This window comes from Triticum aestivum, chromosome 4B, assembly GCF_018294505.1.
Source record: "Triticum aestivum cultivar Chinese Spring chromosome 4B, IWGSC CS RefSeq v2.1, whole genome shotgun sequence".
Taxonomy (NCBI): Eukaryota; Viridiplantae; Streptophyta; class Magnoliopsida; order Poales; family Poaceae; genus Triticum; species Triticum aestivum.
In genome coordinates, this window is record NC_057804.1 from 45485466 (window position 1) to 45505303 (window position 19838).

Below are 19838 nucleotides of genomic sequence, written 5' to 3' on the forward strand. Positions count from 1 at the left end.
AATTTTGCTTATGTGGAGAGTAATAAAAATTCTATGCTTGTAGATCATGAAAAGAATGTTTTAGGTGATAGTTATATTGTTTAATTCATTAATGATGCTACTGAAAATTATTATGAAAGAGGAACATATGCTTGTAGGAATTGCAATAATATCAAGTTTCCTCTCTATGTGCTTAAAATTTTGAAGTTATTCTTGTTTTGCCTTCCTATGCTAGTTGATTATTGTTCCCATAAGTTGTTTTCCCACAAAATACCTACGCATAGGAAGTGGGTTAGACTTAAATGTTCTAGTCATATTCTTCATGATGCTCCCTTTATGTTTCAATTCTTATCTTTTATGTGAGCATCATTGAAATCATCATGCCTAGCTAGGGGCGTTAAACGATAGCGCTTGTTGGGAGGCAACCCAAATTTATTTTTGTTCTTTGCTTTTTGTTCCTGTTTAGTAATAAATAATTCATCTAGCCTCTGGTTAGAGGTGGTTTTATGTTTTAATTAGTGTTTGTTCCAAGTAGAGCCTTTGGGAAGACTTGGTGAAGTCTTTGTGATCATGCTGTAAAAAACAGAAACTTTAGCGCTCACGAGATTAGCTGTCATTTTTTACTGGAAAGTGCTTTTAGGTTGATTCTTTTTTCAGACGATTAATAGACAAATTCCTCGGGTCCACCAATTTATTTCACAATTTTTGGGGTTCCGTAAGTATACGTTTGATACAGATTAATACAGACTGTTCTGTTTTTGACAGATTCTATTTTCTATGTGTTGTTTGCTTATTTTGATGAATCTATGAGTAGTATCGGAGGGTATGAACCATAGAGAAGTTAGAATACACTAGATATTACAAAAATATAAATAAATAATGAGTTAATTACAGTACCTAAGTGGTGATTTATTTTCTTATACTAACGGAGCTTACGAGTTTTGTTTTGAGTTTTGTGTGGTTGAAGTTTTCAAGTTTTGAGTAAAGATTCGATGGATTATGGAATAAGGAGTGGCAAGAGCCTAAGCTTGGGGATGCCCAAGGCACCCCAAGTTAATATTCAAGTACAACCAAGAGCCTAAGCTTGGGGATGCCCCGGATGGCATCCCCTCTTTCGTCTTTGTTCATTGGTAACTTTACTTGGAGCTATATTTTTATTCACCACATGATATGTGTTTTGCTTGGAGCGTCATTTTTTTTGTTAGTTTTTTCTTGATTTTAGTTATAACAATGTTTTGAATCTTTAGTTTCAATAAAAATGTTAAGGATAGCCTTTACCATGCTTATTTTGCTAGTATACATGTTGCTGTTTGAAAACAGAAAGTTTACCGTTGTTGCAAAAATTCCCAAGAAAAGTCAGAGAATGGTATAATGCTGAATACTTTTGAATATTGAGCTCTGCTAAATCTTATACATTGTAGTATTTTTCTTATAATTTTTGGAGTTAGGAAGTATTGATACTCTTGCATTCTTTACAGGCTGTACTGTTTTGGCAGATTGCTGTTATGTTTGCATTGTTTGCATATGTTTGCTTGTTTAATGATTCTATTTGAGGATAGGAGTATTAAATATGCAGAGACATTTAGTATTCAATGTTGAATAATAAAGTTAGTAATTTGTTACAGTAGAAAATGATAAGGTTTTGCATTGGTTTATGCTAACCTATCTCACGAGTTCTTGTTGAGTTTGTTGTGAATGAAGCTTTTGATAAGAAATAGAGAAACCATGATATGAGAGGAATTAAGGAGACACAAAAGTTCAAGCTTGGGGATGCCCAAGGCACCTCAAGATAATATTTCAAGAAGTCTCAAGCATCTAAGCTTGGGGATGCCCCGGTAGGCATCCCACCTTTCTTCTTCGACAATCATCGGTTAGTATCGGTTGAGCCTAAGTTTTTGCTTCTTCACATGAGTTGTGCTATCCTTGCAATGTCATTTTATTTTGTTTTGCTTGCTGTTTGAATACAATACCAAGATCTGAAATTCTTAAATGGGAGAGAGTCTTCACATAGTTGCATAATTATTTAGCTACTCATTGGTCTTCACTTATAACTTTTTGGAGTAGTTTTTCATTTACTCTTGTGCTTCAGTTATATCCTATGAGTAAATGGTTGAATGATTTGAATGTCATAAATCTGAAATTATATATGTCTCATTTACTTATCCCATGGGGAGTAATGACTTCACATCTAAGAAGTAGAGGTTGTAAATTTATTGATGGTTAGCAAGCATTGTATTGGTCATTTGAACAATTCATGAAAGAATATTGAAGGAAGAGAGATTTCACATATAAATATATTATCATAGACATCTTTTATAATTGTGAAAACTCATTAAGTATGACATGCTAAAGAGTTGATGTTGGACAAGGAAGACAACGTAATGGGTCATGTTTTCTCACATCTCAGTTAAAGTATATTTTCATGGATCATTCAAACATGTTGAGCTTGCCTTTCCCCCTCATGCTAGCCAAAATTCCTAGCACCAAGTAGAGATACTACCTGTGCTTCCAAATATCCTTAAACCTAGTTTTTCCATGAGAGTCCACCATGTCTACCTATGGATTGAGTAAGATCCTTCAAGTAAGTTGTCATCGATGCAAGCAATAAAAATTGCTCTCTAAATATGCATGACTTATTAGTGCGGAGAAAATAAGCTTTGTACGATCTTGTTATGGAAGCAATAAAAGTGACGGACTGCATAATAAAGGTCCATACACAAGGGGTAATATAAAGTGACGTTCTTTTGCATTAAGATTTTGTGTATCCAACCCTAAAAGCGCATGACAACCTCTGCTTCCCTCTGCGACGGGCCTATCTTTTATTTTATGTCTTTTACTTTATGCAAGAGTCAAGGTGATCTTCACATTTCCCTTTTTCATTTTATCCTTTGGCAAGCACTTTGTGTTAGGTGATCCTGGTATATATATCCAATTGGATGTACGTTAGCATGAACTATTATTGTTGACATCACCAAAGGTGAATATGTTTGGAGGCAACATTATAAGCCCCAATCTTTCTCTGTGTCTGATTAAAACTTCATAACCACAAGTATTGCGTGAGTGTTAGCAATTGTAGAAGACTATATGATAGTTGAGTATGTGAAGTTTGCTAAATCAAAGCTCTGACATAGACTCTTCCTGAAAGTAAGATGAATTGCAATTGTTTGATGACTAAGAATGAAGTTTGCTAGTTTTCAAGAAAGTTTATGGTCTATGCTTTAACATGTGAATTGCTTGTTACTAGTTCGTGAAAAGTTTTATGAGATGAACTACTGTAATGACATATAAACATGCTAGAAAAGGTGATTGAAATTATCATTGATCAAACTTGTGCACCTGCTAGCATTCACACTTCATAAATTCTTTCTTTTATCATTTACCTACTCGAGGACGAGCAGGAATTAAGCTTGGGGATGCTGATACGTCTCCAACGTATCTATAATTTATGAAGCATTCATGCTATTTTATTATCCGTTTTGAATGATTACGGGCTTTATTATACACTTTTATATTACTTTTGGGACTAACCTATTAACCGGAGGCCCAGCCTATATTGTTGTTTTATTGCCTGTTTCAGTATTTCGAAGAAAAGGAATAACAAACGGAGTCCAAACGGAATGAAACCTTCGGCAGCGTTATTTTTGGGAAGAATATCACCCAGGAGACTTGGAGTTCACGTTAGAAGAGCCTCGAGGAGGCCACGAGATAGGAGGGCGCCCCCCCCCTACTGGGCGCGCCCCCTATCTCGTGGGCCCCTCGAGCACCCCCCGACCGACTTCTTTCGCCTATATAAGTCCACGTACCCTAAAAACATCAACAACAAAGATAGATCGGGAGTTCCGCTGCCGCAAGCCTCTGTAGCCACCAAAAACCTCTTGGTAGCCCGTTCCAGCACCCTGCCAAAGGGGGGGATCCCTCACCGGTGGCCATCTTCATCATCCGGGCGCTATCCATGACGAGGAGGGAGTAGTTCACCCTCGGGGCTGAGGGTATGTACAAGTAGCTATGTGTTTGATCTCTCTCTCTCTCTCGTGTTCTCTCTCTTGGTGTATCCCGAGATTTGCTATTATAGTTGGATCTTATGATGTTTCTCCCCTTCTACTCTCTTGTAATGAATTGAGTTTTCCCTTTGAAGTTATCTTATCGGATTGAGTCTTTAATGATTTGAGAACACTTGATGTATGTCTTGTCGTGCTTATCTGTGGTGACAATGGGATATCATGTGCCACTTGATGTATGTTTTGGTGGCCAACTTGCGGGTTCCGCCCATGAACCTATGCATAGGGGTTGGCACACGTTTTCGTCTTGACTCTCCGGTAGAAACTTTGAGGCACTCTTTGAAGTACTTTGTGTTGGTTGAATAGATGAATCTGAGATTGTGTGATGCATATCGTATAATCATGCCCACGGATACTTGAGGTGACAATGGAGTATCTAGGTGACATTAGGGTTTTGGTTGATTTGTGTCTTAAGGTGTTATTCTAGTATGAACTCTTGAATAGATTGATCCGAAAGAATAACTTTGAGGTGGTTTCGTACCCTACCATAATCTCTTCGTTTGTTCTCCGCTATTAGTGGCTTTGGAGTGACTCTTTATTGCATGTTGAGGGATTGTTATATGATCTATCTATGTTATTATTGTTGAGAGAACTTGCACTAGTGAAATTATGAACCCTATGCCTTGTTTCCTACCATTACAATACCGTTTACACTTACTTTTATCATTAGTTACCTTGCTGTTTTTATAATTTCAGATTACAAAAACCTTTATCTACTATCCATATTGCACGTATCACCATCTCTTCACAGAACTAGTGCACCTATACAATTTACCATTGTATTGGGTGTGTTGGGGACACAAGAGACTCTTTGTTATTTGGTTGCAGGGTTGTTTGAGAGAGACCATCTTCATCCTACGCCTCCCACGGATTGATAACCCCTAGGTCATCCACTTGAGGAAAATTTGCTACTGTCCTACAAACATGTGCACTTGCAGGCCCAACAATGTCTATAAGAAGAAGGTTGTGTAGTAGACATCAGTGAGTGGCACCAAGATGGTGTCTCGTCGAGCGGCCACGTCGTGTCTTTGACGCCCCATACTTGTCGTGCATGTTGCCTAGTACTCTATATGAGCATGCCTTTTCTCCATCTAACCATTCCTTAAGAAAATCATGTCATTGCGCCACTCGATCCATCTAATGGATTTTCTGATGGCACAGATGACATGTCAACGCCAAATCGCGGGACAATAATGAAAATCTGCCCAGGCCGGCCCTCCGCCTACCCCATACTCATCGAGATCGCCGGCCTCAAGTGCCTCACCAAGCTCAACATGTGCCACTCCTACGTCACATGTATGTTGCACGACACCACTACCTCAATTGACGCTGCAAGCCTACCTAGTGCTTGTTTAGCCACAGTGCATCCAAGATTTCTTGTGGTTAATTTAGTGTTCTCCTGTCTAATCCATGGGCAAATGCTACGATTTTATCTGTGATATCCAGCTCAAATATGTTCTACTAGTATTTTTCTCTAGTTCCTGCTACCATTTATGTTTATTTCAGTAGCATGGCCCTAGGAGAAATCGATTCATGTGTATAAGAAACCTTTAGCAGATTAGCATCTAATCATTAAGCTATACAGGTTACTACAAATAACTCATGTAAAGTGAGTAAACATGGTCATGTCACAATTATCTAACTACTTGATTACTTAAAATAATTAAATCAGTTAAGCAATGCATGCACACTGTATTGATGTTTGTATTAAATATAGACAATAAAATCACACCACCTTGCTTAGCTAGTGTATACATCTAGTCAGCATCAGTTTTGCCCAATTGTGTCCACCGTTGGAGATATGATGATGCAAACGCCGGTGCGGCTTGTGAGGCCGAGGGTCGGCTCGATCCCGACAATGTAAGAAGAACTATTCCTTTTACTGGTTTTGTGGAACATGATAGCATAAAGAGGTGACCGACTTCATCTGAACATTTTTGAGTAAAAGATTGGGATGTCTTTTGAGGGAGAAATGGAAAGCGATCGATTATTTGATGCAAACTTGCAATCCTTTCTAGCAACCAATATTGATTTTTGCTCGTCTAGTGCGGTTGCAGATGCATTTCTTTATCCATGCGACGCGCTATACTGCCGAATTTTTAGCCGAAATTCATGCGACTTGTCAAAAATTTACATGCGACATGTTTTGCAGCTAACTTCCACATTAAATTATGATTAAATTGAATACAACACGATTGAGTAACAACGAACTAAGAGGAATTATGCCCCATGTACTAATTTACGTGGTTGTATGCTTTTAAAGTCAAGTTTAACAAACTAGACTTGTGTTATGTGTCACAACAATTATATTATTGTATTTGTACTTCATAAAATATCTTCAACAGTATAATTTTAATGACATATGTTATTAGTTAAATTAATGGTCAAAGTTAATCATGGAAAAATAGAATGGCATGTGGATGGGGACATCAGGAGTATATAGTTTGCGGGGACTTGTTGCTCTCCCTATGCAACCAATCCGGGTTACTTTCGTTTTTAAGGAATGCATGACATACAAAATTCTAGTATCTAATATATTTAAAAATTCAAATTCAAATTCACAACACATGTCAAGAAAAAATGGCAAATTTGACACTGAATAGTGCTAATGTAAAGTTGGGCTCTAAACTTTTCCGATGTCAACATTGATAGCCAATTAGTCGTATTTTCATTTCTAATTATATTACAAATTCATATTGGCATTTGTTGGCATCATAGGTATATGTGCTAATTTTTTATATGTATTTTTCAACCGTTTAAAAGTATCAATCAAAGCATTATGCAACACAAGTCGTAGTATAGTAGATATTTTCCCCAACAAACTAAGTACCTTCCCCCACCTAGATCCCATGCTCCTCCCTGTCCGCCATGTGTGCGCGCAAGCATACATGAAAATCTCATCTAGTTTTAAGTACAAAAATTAAAATGACTATTGTACATGAATAGTAGGTGGCAACTTACTTTGCATGTGTAAATACACCTAAAATGATTTCATCTAAAAATACAACCTTATTTAGTGGTCTCTACCCATTTTTTCCCATGCTATGTACATATGTTTTGAGGCAACCTCAATGTAGGTTCAGTCCAGCTATGCTTGCCCCTTCTCAAGATCCATACCACACATGTATACAGTGGGTTCAATTGTCTTCTTTAGTCATAAATAATATCATGGCAAACTTGGTAGTCTTTTCGTTACGATCTTGTATGGGTTGGATCTTGCTCTACAAGTAAGAAGATGTCTATAAGACATAGGGCACATACTCACTCGGTTAGAATGAATGATATCGGGGAACTATGGTGAACCCCGGTGATAGTTCAGGTGACTAATCCGATTGAAGTATCTATCTGGAGGAGTTTTGCGACAAAACGTTAGGAGTACTATAGTCTAAGGGGTAAAATGGTAGTAATAATAGATCATGGTATCCCCTTGCATTTGTAGGTTTTCACCAACTTTCCATCTATCTTCATCACAATCTTGATAGGATTGGACATCTTTCTACCGCACAAAGTTTCAAACAGGGAGTCCGGTGAAAAATGAGCCTTGAAAAATGAAACTATGGTAGGATAGTGATAGTGCACCCCTGCGTTTAGCGTTGACATCTTTTCCAAACTAGGCGTCGTCTATATTCTGTATACTTGGCCAATTTATTCTAATTTCCCAGCTAACTTCCACATCAAATTATAATTAAATTGAATACATCGTGATGTAGTAGCAACAAACCAAGGGGAATTACTGTCTTTGTCCTAATTTACATGGTTGTATGCATTTTAAAGTCAAGTTTAACCAACCAGACTTGTGTTATGTGTCACAAAAGTTATATTGTTGTATTTGTACTTGATAAAATATCTTCAATGATATAATTTTAATGATACATATTATTGGTTAAATCACTGGTCAAAGTTAATCACAACAAATGACAATGTCATGTGAATGGGGGCATAGGGAGTATATAGTTTTCGGGGACTTATTGCACTCCCTGTGCAACCAATCCAGGTTAATGTCTTTTTTAAAGTAATGCATAACATACAGAATGATGGTATATAATATAGTAAAATATAAAAAAATCACATAAGACATTAAGAAAAATAAATGGCAAATTTGACACTCAATAGTGGCTAATGCAAAGTTGGGCTCTAAACTTGTCGGTTATCAATATTGATGATAAAAAATTAGTTGTATTTAATTTTCTGATCATGTTAGAAATTCAGACTTGGGATTTATTGGTAATAGATTAATATTGTGTATCTGTACTAATTCTTTCTTATATTTCTTCAAACCATTTAAGAGTATCAACCCAAGAAGGTGAATCACAAGCCCTGGTACACCATATCTTTTCCTCAACAAACCAAGTCTTATAACTACGTACCTTCTCCCACAAACGTCCCACGCTCCTTGCCCCCCAATGCATGTGTGCGAGCATAAATGAATTCCCCATTGAATTTTAAGTAAAAAAATAAAGTGACTCTTCTACATGAATAGTAAGTGACAATAAATACACCTAAATGATTTCATCTACCAAGTACAACCTTATTCACTGGTTTCCAACCGTTTTTTTTCATCTTTGTGTACATATGGCTTGAGGCAACCTCATTGCAGCTTCAGTTTAGCTATGGTTACCTCTTCTCAAAAACCATGCCACACCTATATAGAGTGAGTGCAATTGTTTTTGTTAGTCAGAAGTAATATGATAGCAAACTTGATAGTTTTTCATTGTGATCTTATATGGGTTGGATCTTGCTCTACAAGTAAGAAGATGTCTATAAGACATAGGGCACATACTCACTTGGTTAGAATGAGTGACATTGGGAAAGTATGTTAAACTTTCGAGGTAGTTCAGGTGACTAATCAGATTGAAGTGTCTACCTTGAGGTGGTTTGCCACAAGATGTAAGGAGGATTATGGTTTAAATGATAAATTGGTAGTAATAACAAATCATCGTATCCCCTCGCATTTGTAAGTTTGCACCAACTTCCCATCTAGCTTCACCACAATTTTTGTAGCTTTCAAGGTGTTTCTAGAGCTTAGCAATGTCAGTGCCATCGATGAAAATACCAAGCAACATACAAACTAAAAAAAGTATCACCTTCATGGTAAAACACAACCACGGATTGCGAACATTCATCTTGATAAATTAATACACCAATCGAACTGAAGAAAGCTATTCTACTTTGTCTCTTGACAATACTCTCTCTCTCTCTCTCTCTCTCCACCCCACCCCACCCCAGCGCACTCAAATCCCCATTTGCATGGAGGTAACATCAAGATGGGATGTTATCACGTCTGATCAAGTGCTCAGTTAAACCCAAATCAGATGTAGGTGCACCATTTAATATATAGTCGGTATTATCTTTCACCCCATCGCCACATCCCACTGCTCCTTTGCCTGGAGGCAACATAAAGTACCATGCACAAGAGCTCATTAAACACAAATGGGGGGTTAGCATTGGTCATGTCATTCATGGGGTATTCGTAGAATGAAATGCACTGGAGGTCCTAGAAGTATTCTCGGGGTATTCATACTTTATACTCTCTTCCCATGAACCAAATGGGGCTAAACACATCAGAACAATTATATGTTCATAATGAGTATTAGTTGTAAAAAAATATTATGGTGTTGGCTCACAACAAGAGCTTGCCATCGCGAAGAATAGATAGAGAGATATGTGTTAGTTATGTGGAGATGAAGTTGGGAGGACAACAATGATCTTAGTTGTGTGGTGGAGAAGTAACCTGATACTATGTTTCATGATATGACACATGAGTTGTTGTATACAAACAAGAAACCATAATGTGCTAAAATCCCCTTAATATGATGTTCATCATATTATCGATTCAATATATAGGCCTATCATTTGGTAATTTTACCAATGAAAAAGAGCGGATCGTCCAAAATTACATGAGTATGTTCATTTATACAATTTTCTATAATTGTCTTTCTTGCATCTGAAACAGGTTTTTGGCATTTTTTTTCTATGTTTCCACACTCCTTTCCTTTCCACATGGATTCCTTTCCTATACGTGTAATTTGTTTCTATCTCCGTGTTTCGAAATTGTGTGTTCCAAGTGGAGCCTTAGATATAATATGATTGTCTAATGGTTCTTATCTATTCATGCAGAATTATGGAGATATAATGGTTATGGTATGGTCATGTACAATTATGATGATCAAATGGTCATTGTATGCTTACCTATAGTTGCAAAGATCTAACAACCATGATCACTCACATCTCCTCTATAATGTGTACCTTCTCTCACTTTTCATATGCTCTCTCTCTCTCTCTCTCTCTCTCTCTGTGTGTGTGTGTGTATGTGTGGGGGGGGGAGTATGCATGCGCCACCATTGAACAATAGGTTAATTTTTTAAATGCCTCGCGTACATGATACATGCATGTGTACCTCTTTACATAGTTGCTGGCCCACAAGTTTAGGGGGTAAATCATAGTCCTTTTAATAAGTAAGAGTGTCAAACCCAACGAGGAGCAGAAGGAATTGGTAGGCAGTTTTCAGCAAGGTTTTCACTTCAAGTGTTGTAAGATAGTTTTGATAGATAGTTCGATAGCTAATGAGTAACAAGTAATAAGTAACAAAAGTAGCAAGGTGCAGTAAGTGTCCCAATGCTCAATTGTGCTAAGGACAAGCCGGTGATACTTCTTATAGTGATTAAAACGCTCTTGAGGACACACGAGGATATCGCCAAGTTACTTTCGCCAAGATTCACTGATTTAACGTTCATTGCTTATAAGTGTTATGTGGGTGGACCGGAGCTAAGGTACTATTCTTACTTGAACAAATACATACTTATTATTATACCCTCCATGCAAGCATCCGTAAATACAAGAGAAGTAATTAAGTCTTAAACATGTGGATCCAAAATAACCCCTCACGGAACAATTTCTAAACTAGGGTTTAGCTTTCTACCACTCCTGCAACCCACCATCTACAAACTAATTCCACGATGCCTTCATCACCACAAAGATGGTGAAGTGTCATGTAGTCGACGTTCACATCACACCACTAGAGGAAGAACAACACAACATAATATCAAAACATCAAATGGTGATCAACTTCACATGATTATTAATGAAAAGACTTCTCCCATGTCCTCTAGAACAAATACAACTACTCACAACTCATCATATTGATCATGATCAGTGGGTATAAATATGTGTTTAACAATCTAAACATAACAATCTTTCTCAATTAAACTAACAAGCATCAACTACAAGATGTAATCAACACTACCAGCACCCCTAGGTACCAATCTGAGGTTTGATACAAAGATTGAACACAAGATATGAACTAGGGTTTGAAGATGAGATGGTGTTGGTGAAGATGATGATCCCCACAATGATTGAACCATTGGTGATGATGAAGGCTTCAATTTCCCCCTCCTAGAGGGAAGTTTCCTCGGCAGAATCGCTCCACCAAAGAGCAAAAGTGCTACGCCCAAGTTCTGCCTCGTAGACAGTGGCGGAAAGTCCCCAATTTTTATGTGACATTTTCTAGGATAAATGGGATTCTATGGCAAAAGGACGTTGGGAGATGAGCCACCAGGGGCCCACAAGGGTAGGAGGCGCGGCTAGGGGTAGGTTGTGCCACCTGTCCTTGTGGCTAGCTGGTGGGCCCCCTCCAGCATTTCTTTGCTCCAATATTCTTCATATATTCCAAAATAATGCTCCAAAATCCACATTTCATTTTTAGATCGAGAGAATTGCTATATCTTCGGTTGCTTTTTCAGGTCCAGAATTCCAACTGTCGGCAATCCCCCTCTCTTTATATAACTTGCACTTTATTATAATAGAAAAGGCATTCAAATTGCACCATAACATGAAATATGTCATTGAAATAGGCTATTTTATAATAAAAAATAAAGATGCAAAATGGACATATCAAAGCCCATGTAAACCTCGTCCACTTGTTTACGACCACCTTTTACCCTCGATGTGTACATATGTCTTGAGGCAAACTCATTATCACTTTTAATCCAATTGTGATTGCATCTTCTCAAAAACTTTACACACTTATATAAAGTGTGTGCCATTGACATCTTTGGTCACAAGTAATATCATCATAAATTTTGTCTTTTTTCATTGAGATCATGTATGGCGTCGATCTTGCTCTACAGATAAGAAGACTATTATGGAACATAGGGACATACTCACTTGGTTAGAATGAGTGGGGTTGATAAAGTATGTTGAACTTAGGTGTAGAGTCAAATGACCTAGTACGAGAAATATTGCGAGATGTTAAGAGTATTTTGGTTTAAGGGATGAAATAGTAGCAATAATAGCATATCTTATTCCCTTGCATTTGTCATTTTCTAATAATTTCTTGTCTAGCTTCCTTGCGGTCTTGGAAGCTTTAGCGGTTTCACCAGAACTTGGATACGTAGATACCTCGATAAAACAACAACTGGAGTACAAAAAACTAGATGTATATCCTCTTAATTGTAAACAATCACAGATTGAATAACACTGCAGGAGTCCTTCAGCCATAACCTTTGTGGTTTGGTCTAGGCTAGAATCTCCATTTGAACCTGGTTTAGTTCAGCTGTGTGCGTGATTTTAACCGGGTCTCTGAGGGGTTCTTTTATCTGGTTTGCTTTGCGTGTTGATAGGAACGTGACATGGTATTTTGGTCGGTTACAGATCTGGTTATTGGGATTACATTTTAGTTAACGAGTAGCTAAGCTAGTTGTAGTCAATATGTTTTGAGCAATTTGTGGGTATGTTATAAATGGTGATGATGATAAATTTAAGGCTTGTTTCTCAAAATGTTCACAGATGCCGCCTAAGAGCTTTCGCCCAGCCAGGCTTGAGAGCTAATGCTGATAATTCCTTCCTTGGATGTCTGAGCCTTGTTAATATCCCCATACTTTGTTGTCTTTACTTCCATGTCACGTTGCAAATGATGGTGGATCCACGCGAGCTTTTGCTATAGTGCTTTTGCCTTGTTGTTATGTATGTTTTGTTTTGGCAAATGCCCTATCTAATCCTGAATTAGTATGATAAAGGTTCTGAAGTACTCACTCTGTCCTGAATTAGTTGTCTTAAATTAGTCTAGACATGTTTTAGTGTTAGATACATCTAGATCTAGACAAATCTAAGACAACTAATTTGGGACAGATGTAATACTATCATGTAGGTTGTTGTACCAGTTAAATATGGTGTCGCGTGTTCTTTTCATTTTATTGGAGTCATATCACTGATCTTCCCTTGTTTCCTATCATCTCACGCTCATATGTGGTGCTGCATGTTCTTTTCATTTACTTGAGATGTTTATGTTGAGTCACTGGATGAGGGTGATGACTCCTCTGCTATAATCATGATTGTTTGTTATTCTTCAATTGAACTTTTGATATTTGTTCAACTGATCTGTATTAGCTTGCTTGCTATATCCATATTGTTTTCGCACCATACTAAGGTGTTCCCAACTGCTTCTGACAACCAGATGCAAGTGGTTATCCGTGTGTTGCCAGATGAGTGTGAGATGGACAGCAAGCTCCTTGGCGAGTTTGACATCATCGGCATCCTGCCAGCACCAAAGGCCACACCACAGATCAAGGTGGCCGCCGCTGCCTAAGACCAAGCCCACCCCCACAACCGTGCGCTAGTAGAGGAGGAATGGCCCCTGCTTCCTCCACCGTGTTCGCATTGCCCCCATCCAAGTCGGGCATCTTGAATATTACAGGAGAGCATAGGGAAAGAGAGAAATAACTCTCAAGTCAGGGTTGTTAGGGTCATTACAGGCTGAGGGAACTTCATACGTTCAAGGGCCACTTGCAGCTGGTTGTCAAGCTGAAGAGGCTCAACATCGATACCATCTAGCAGTTTGTACACGTTGTGATTGTCTGGGCTGACTACCTTGGCTACGACTATTAGGTGAGTCCCCGTTCTCTCCTTCCTCCTTTCTCTACTCTGGGACCTAGCCTTGCAGCTATTATGGCCATAGTGCTCTGTTCCAGCCATCAAGTCGATGAGATATAGTGGTTGTGGTCTAGTGGTGGTCAATACCTATGTTGATATGTTCAGTCTTAGTTAATGATCATGGCTTTTGTTTGTGGATGGTTAGTCTCTTATTGACATGTTGGTTATTAACTCTTGTTTATGCCAGAATTTGGAAATTGCTGCTGTTTATTTAGTATGGTAGCTTAGATTATACTTGTAGTTGTAAGCTGTTGTATGAAATGCTAGCCTGCATTTACCTTCTTTGCATATAGGCATGTAAACCACAACCTTACATATCGGATTCTTTTGCTATTTGTGTTCTGCGACAAGTGGGTGTGGTTTGCTGTAGGTATCTTATCTTTATTTCAGGTGGGATGTATAACCTGATGGCTGAAGTTGATGCAAGGAACTAATAGTAGCAGCCCTATTTTTCGCTGGCAGCGAAGTTGTAAATGTGTGCCTTTTCTGTTCCACGCCTGAGTAATGTATTTGTGCTATCTAATCCTGAACTAGTATAACAATGGTTCTGAATAACTATGATGTTGGTTACTCCAGCAATTATATATGTTGTTTTCATTTTGTTGGTGGCACATCATTGATCTTCCTCTGTTTGCTACAGCTGTCTTACTTGAGATGTTTATGTGATGGCTTTGTGTCGAGTCATTGTTAGATGGTGGTGACTCCTCTGTTAATTGAACTTTTGGATTATTTGTTCAACTGATCTAGCTATGTCCATATTATTTTGGCAGCATCTTAAGCTATTTATGTTCTCACCTGCAGGTGTTCCAAACTGCTGCTGACAACCAGATGCAAGTGGGTATCCGTGTGTTGCAAGGTGAACGTGAGATGGCAATGGACAACAAGCTCCTGGGTGAGTTCAACCTCATCAACATACCACCAGCACCAAGGGCCACGCCACAGATCGAATCGGGCAGCTTGGTCAGGGCCGGCCCTGAGGGGGGGCAGGGGGAGCGGCCGCCCCGGGCCCCCCAACATCCAGGGGCCCCCTCCTCAGGTACGTACGTAGTAGGTAGCAGCAGCCAACAAGCTAACTCACGTACGCTTATCTTTTTTTAGGTGAGACTAACGCACGTATCCTGTGCTGCTTTTTCGCTCAAGGCCTGCGCTGCTGCAAAAAAATATATAGTTAATTTGGGCCCAGCCCAAGTAGAAATAGCTAGCTGGAGTCGTACGTATTTGCCAAGTAGTAAAACCTGAATTGCCTAAAAAAATAGCAAAACCTGAAACGTCAAGCATCACACGCACATCTACCCAGCAGGCGCCGCCATTGACCTCGACCTAGATCGCAAAAGGTAAACCAGCGCAGCTTGCTTGAGGAAGAAAAGAAGATACCAAGGGACATGGCTATGCGCCAGAGCAGGCGGCGCACCGGCGCTGCACGTCATCCGTTGGATGTGAGCACTTCGGCCGCTCGATGTCTTCCACAACAGGTATCATTAACCATTATGTTTTGGCTGTTTGATAGGGATGTTCTTATGACGTACCCCGGAGTAGATCTCAAATAGATTTGAAACACAGTGATTTTTTCGATACTAATATGAGTGATTAGTTTTTTGGATTAACTGTGAGTTGACGATATAAACTCTTGATTTACTCATTTAGACAAGTGGTAAAAACAATTTAGGACTATTCTTAGAGTCACCTGCCTTCAAATCTTTGGTATCTCAAACATATAGCGTACTTCTATATAGTTGTAGTAAGACTACTATTGAATATGGCTTTGTATATCTAAGGATATCTTGTGATAGACAAACACACACATTCGTAATTTTCTCCATAGGCATCATATATGCCCCCGGATAATCGCAATATCATAGTGACATAGATTTCTAGTGTTTATCATAACATCTTCATGTGGGTGTATATACGTATATAACAAATATTTGTATTATAATGTTAATATTAAGGGCCCCATATTTTAGTTTCGCCCCGGGCCCCCAAAATCTCAGGACCGGCCCTGAGCTTGGTGTATAGGTGAGAGCATTTCCCCTCTCTGTTGATCCAAACAATGTTCGTTGTAGGATTCATGCATTTGAGAAAATCGTGGAGTCAATCTGATGCATCTAACTGCATCATACCTTTTGCTGCTCCATCTTGTATGTGATTTTATCATGTTTTTTTATTGTGCTTCGATCATGCTCGCATTGTGCTCAGTTGGATTTAATCTTTACTAAACTATGCGCTTTTCTTCTAAGTAGATAGTGATGTAGGGTTTCAATTGGCTAGAGATTAGTTTTGAGAGGTTGTATATATTTGTGATCTTGCAACGATTTATAGGTCTCGAGTTCAGTTGAGAGCAAATTGTCCATGCTTCAACTGAAGCTTGGTCCTTGTTACACTGTTGTAGAAGTTTTTTGGTAATTCCAACCCATGGGTCCTTGTTAGACTGTTGTACAATGTGAAAATCCATGAACCACTTCTTACTTTTTTTGTTATCATCTTTTTCCTGTGTGTTTTGTGCTCATTAGAGAAACACCTGACCCGGTTCTTTGAATGTTACAGGGATGGTTGCTAATGGGGAAAAGAACAACCTGTAAGTCATGGAGGTTGCAGGCCGAGGGAACTCGAAATGCTCAAGAGCCATGTCGACGAATAACCAAGTGGAGGATGTGCTACATGAAGGCCATGCACATGCTTGAGAAACCAGGCAGCACCATGATTGCGGAACTCGTAGAGTTTGGCCGTCGGCAAATATCCGAGTGTATGAGGTGCTGCCAATGAGATGCATCTTGAACAGTGCATGGTGAGTCTTCCTTTCACCTGCCTTTTCTCATTCTATACTCCATCTTTGCTAGATGCATCCGGTATCCAGCGTTTGTATTTCCCTGTGCAATGTTATATAACCTTTTTGCTCAAAAGGTATAAGCATCCCAATTGTTTATAGGCTGCACATCCGTTTTTTTACTAGAAACAAAAACCAATAATGAAAAATTAGGTTTGCTTTCCATAAGTGATATCTGTATAGGATAATCCAATTTTGGGTAGTGCTAATAGACCAGAGTCTGTTTTGTAACGGGAGACTAGCAAGGATGTTGGTCTTTCTCCTCAAAAAGAGGATAAACCTTGGCCTAGTGAGGACACCAATGAGATGCATCTTGAACAGTGCAAGGTGAGTCTTCCTTTCACTCGCCTTTTCTCACTCTACTCCAATGAGATGCATTCAAGATCCAGCTTTTGTATTTTCCTGTGCTGCATTATATAACCTTTTTCTCTCAAAAGGTATAAGAATCCTGATTCCTGATAATCTGCACACATGAGTCTTGTGTACTGGAAACACAAACCAATAGTTAAGAGTTAGGCTTGCTTTCCATGATATGTCATATGTTTATATAGGATGCTTCTGGGGAGTGATAATAGACTCGAGTCTGTTTTGTAACAGGAGACTTATGATGATGCCGATGAGACGGATCTTGAACAGTGCTTGGTGAGTCTTCCTTTCACTTGCCTTTTCTCACTCCATTTGCCCTCATTGTTCGGTGCATCCCAGATCCAACGTTTTTATTTCCAATAGCACTGTTGTATAAACATTTTTACTTCTATTTGCTGCCATCATTGCTCAATGCTAGCTCACTGACATAAGCTGAGCATATCTATTTGTACATGAACTAGCTATTTATTATAAATCTGATCCTGCATAGGAGCAGTTGGTATTGTTTGAGGTCTCTTTTACCTGATTTCCCACCAGCATTGTTAACCATGACATGGTCTGGCAATCGTCAGTGTTTAGTTTTCATAGGCTCCTTATTTATGCTAGGATTTTGACTTGTTAAATTGAACAGAATGCTCACCTATTGGTGTAGTGCTGTTGTGTATTGATAGAACAAGTTCTATTCATCTCTTGGAATCAGTCATATGTATTTTTGTGACGTGCTTTAGTGCAAGGAAAAATTCTTTAGTGTTATCTGTCCAGTGTTTGCTATGAATCATGTGTATGTGCAGAAATAGAACTGATAAGAAAAATACTAGACCATCTCCCCTCATTCTTAATATGTTTAATTCTAGTATATAGATTCTTAATATGATGTCCATGTTCTGTTTATGATCGATGTGTAGATATTCTTTGGCGTAAATCTGCTCAAGTATGTTGCCCCTATTTTAATAGTGTTGATAGTATGATGCCCCTGTTCTGTTAAAGATCAACGCTATGATGCAGATTAACCTTGAGTAATGTTTAATCTGCTCAAGTACTCCCTCTGCATGCTGATGACGGTCACCCTGTATACACTCAGTTTGATGAATTTGATGTTAATCTTGGCCTGCTTGCCTGAAGTGCGATTTATCTTTGAGCGCTATGTTACTGTTTCTTTAGGAAAGTTGCATTTATTTGCAATTTTGCAATGATTTATAGGTCTCGTTTACTTGTTAACAAATTGGCATCATTCCGAATAGAAGCTTGGTCTATCTACATTTTGTGAAGTCTGGTTATTTCCATCCCAAGAGTTAGGCTATTCTACAACCTGAAGAGACTTTTGACTTATTTTCACTTTTTCAGCCAGCACCCTTTTTTTGTCCATTAGAGAGACCTGATTCGGTTCTTTGAATATATCAGGAGAGCATCTAAAAGAAGAAGGAAAACCCAGGAGTAATCATTCGGAGCAGATCTGTGTACCCTTGGGATGACGAGGCATTGCCATCCTTATGTGGGTAGCGCCCACGTGATGAGGCGAGTTCACCGTGTCACGGCGATGATGTTCGGCACCGGCTACAAACTCTGACGGGTAAGTCCTTCATATTGCCCCTCTACCGTGCTCTGCCTTCAAGCTATGGTGGTTACTCTGTTATAGTCATGATGATCATTTGTTAGTCTGCAATTGAACTTTTGGATTATTTGTTCAACTGATCTGTATTAGCTTCCTTGCTATGTCCATATTATTTTGGCAGCATCTTAAGCTATGTATGTTCTCACCTGCAGGTGTTCCAAACTACTGCTGACAACCAGATGCAAGTGGGTATGCGTGTGTTGCAAGGTGAATGTGAGATGGCAATGAACAACAAGCTCCTATGTGAGTTCGACCTCATGTCCTCATCGGCATCCCTCCAGCACCAAGGGCCACGCCACAGATCGAGGGGGCCGCCTCCGCCTAAGACAAAGCCCACCTCCACAACCGTGCGCCAGTACGCGAGGAATGGCCACTGCTTCCTCCACCGTGTTCGCATCGCCCCCACCTTAGTCGGGCAACTTGGTGTATAGGTGAGAGCATTTCCCCTCTCTGTTAACAGGCAATGCTTGAGAAAATCATGGTGTCAAACTGATGCATCTAACTGCATCATACCTTTTTTTGCTCCATCTTGTATGTGATTTTATGATGTTTTTTTAATGTGCTTCAATAATGTTCGCATTGTGCTTAACTGGATTTAATCTTTACTAAACTATGCGATTTTATTCTAAGTAGCTAGTGATGTAGTGTTTCAATTGGCTAGAGATTGTTGCTTTGAGAGGTTGTATATATCTGTGATCTGGCAATGTTTTATAGGTCTCGAGTTTAGTTGAGAGCAAATTGTCGATGCCTCACCTTGATGCTTGGTCCTTGTTAGACTATTGTAGAAGATTTTTGGTCAATTCGAACCCATGGGTCCTTGTTAGACTGTTGCACAATGTGAAGATCCATGAACCTCTTCTTACTTATTTTGTTATCATCTTTTCCCTGTCGTGTTTTGTGCTCATTAGAGAAACAACTGACCTGGTTCTTTGAATGTTACAGGGATCGTTGCTAATGGGGAAAAGAGCGATGTCAGTGAATGGCCAAGTAGAAGAAGGGCTACATGAAGGCCCATGGAGATGACTGAGAAACCAGGCAGTACCGCGATTGCTGAACTCGTAGAGCTTGGCCG

At 39.1% G+C, this 19838-nt stretch overlaps 1 long non-coding RNA gene and 2 other non-coding genes across 3 annotated transcripts; all 3 read left to right on the forward strand.

Annotated features, from left to right (window-relative positions):
* Positions 1 to 12446: 12446 nt before the first annotated feature.
* LOC123095347 (small nucleolar RNA Z112) lies at positions 12447 to 12623 on the forward strand. The gene has a single exon (XR_006446207.1). It is a non-coding gene; the product is annotated as a small nucleolar RNA Z112 (small nucleolar RNA).
* Positions 12624 to 12775: 152 nt separating this feature from the next.
* LOC123095232 (small nucleolar RNA SNORD14) lies at positions 12776 to 12896 on the forward strand. The gene has a single exon (XR_006446137.1). It is a non-coding gene; the product is annotated as a small nucleolar RNA SNORD14 (small nucleolar RNA).
* A 2036-nt stretch (positions 12897 to 14932) lies between these two features.
* Positions 14933 to 19838, forward strand: LOC123094385 (uncharacterized). The gene is made up of 6 exons (XR_006445817.1): positions 14933 to 15436; positions 16509 to 16749; positions 17386 to 17430; positions 18556 to 18724; positions 18919 to 19197; positions 19709 to 19838. It is a non-coding gene; the product is annotated as an uncharacterized lncRNA (long non-coding RNA).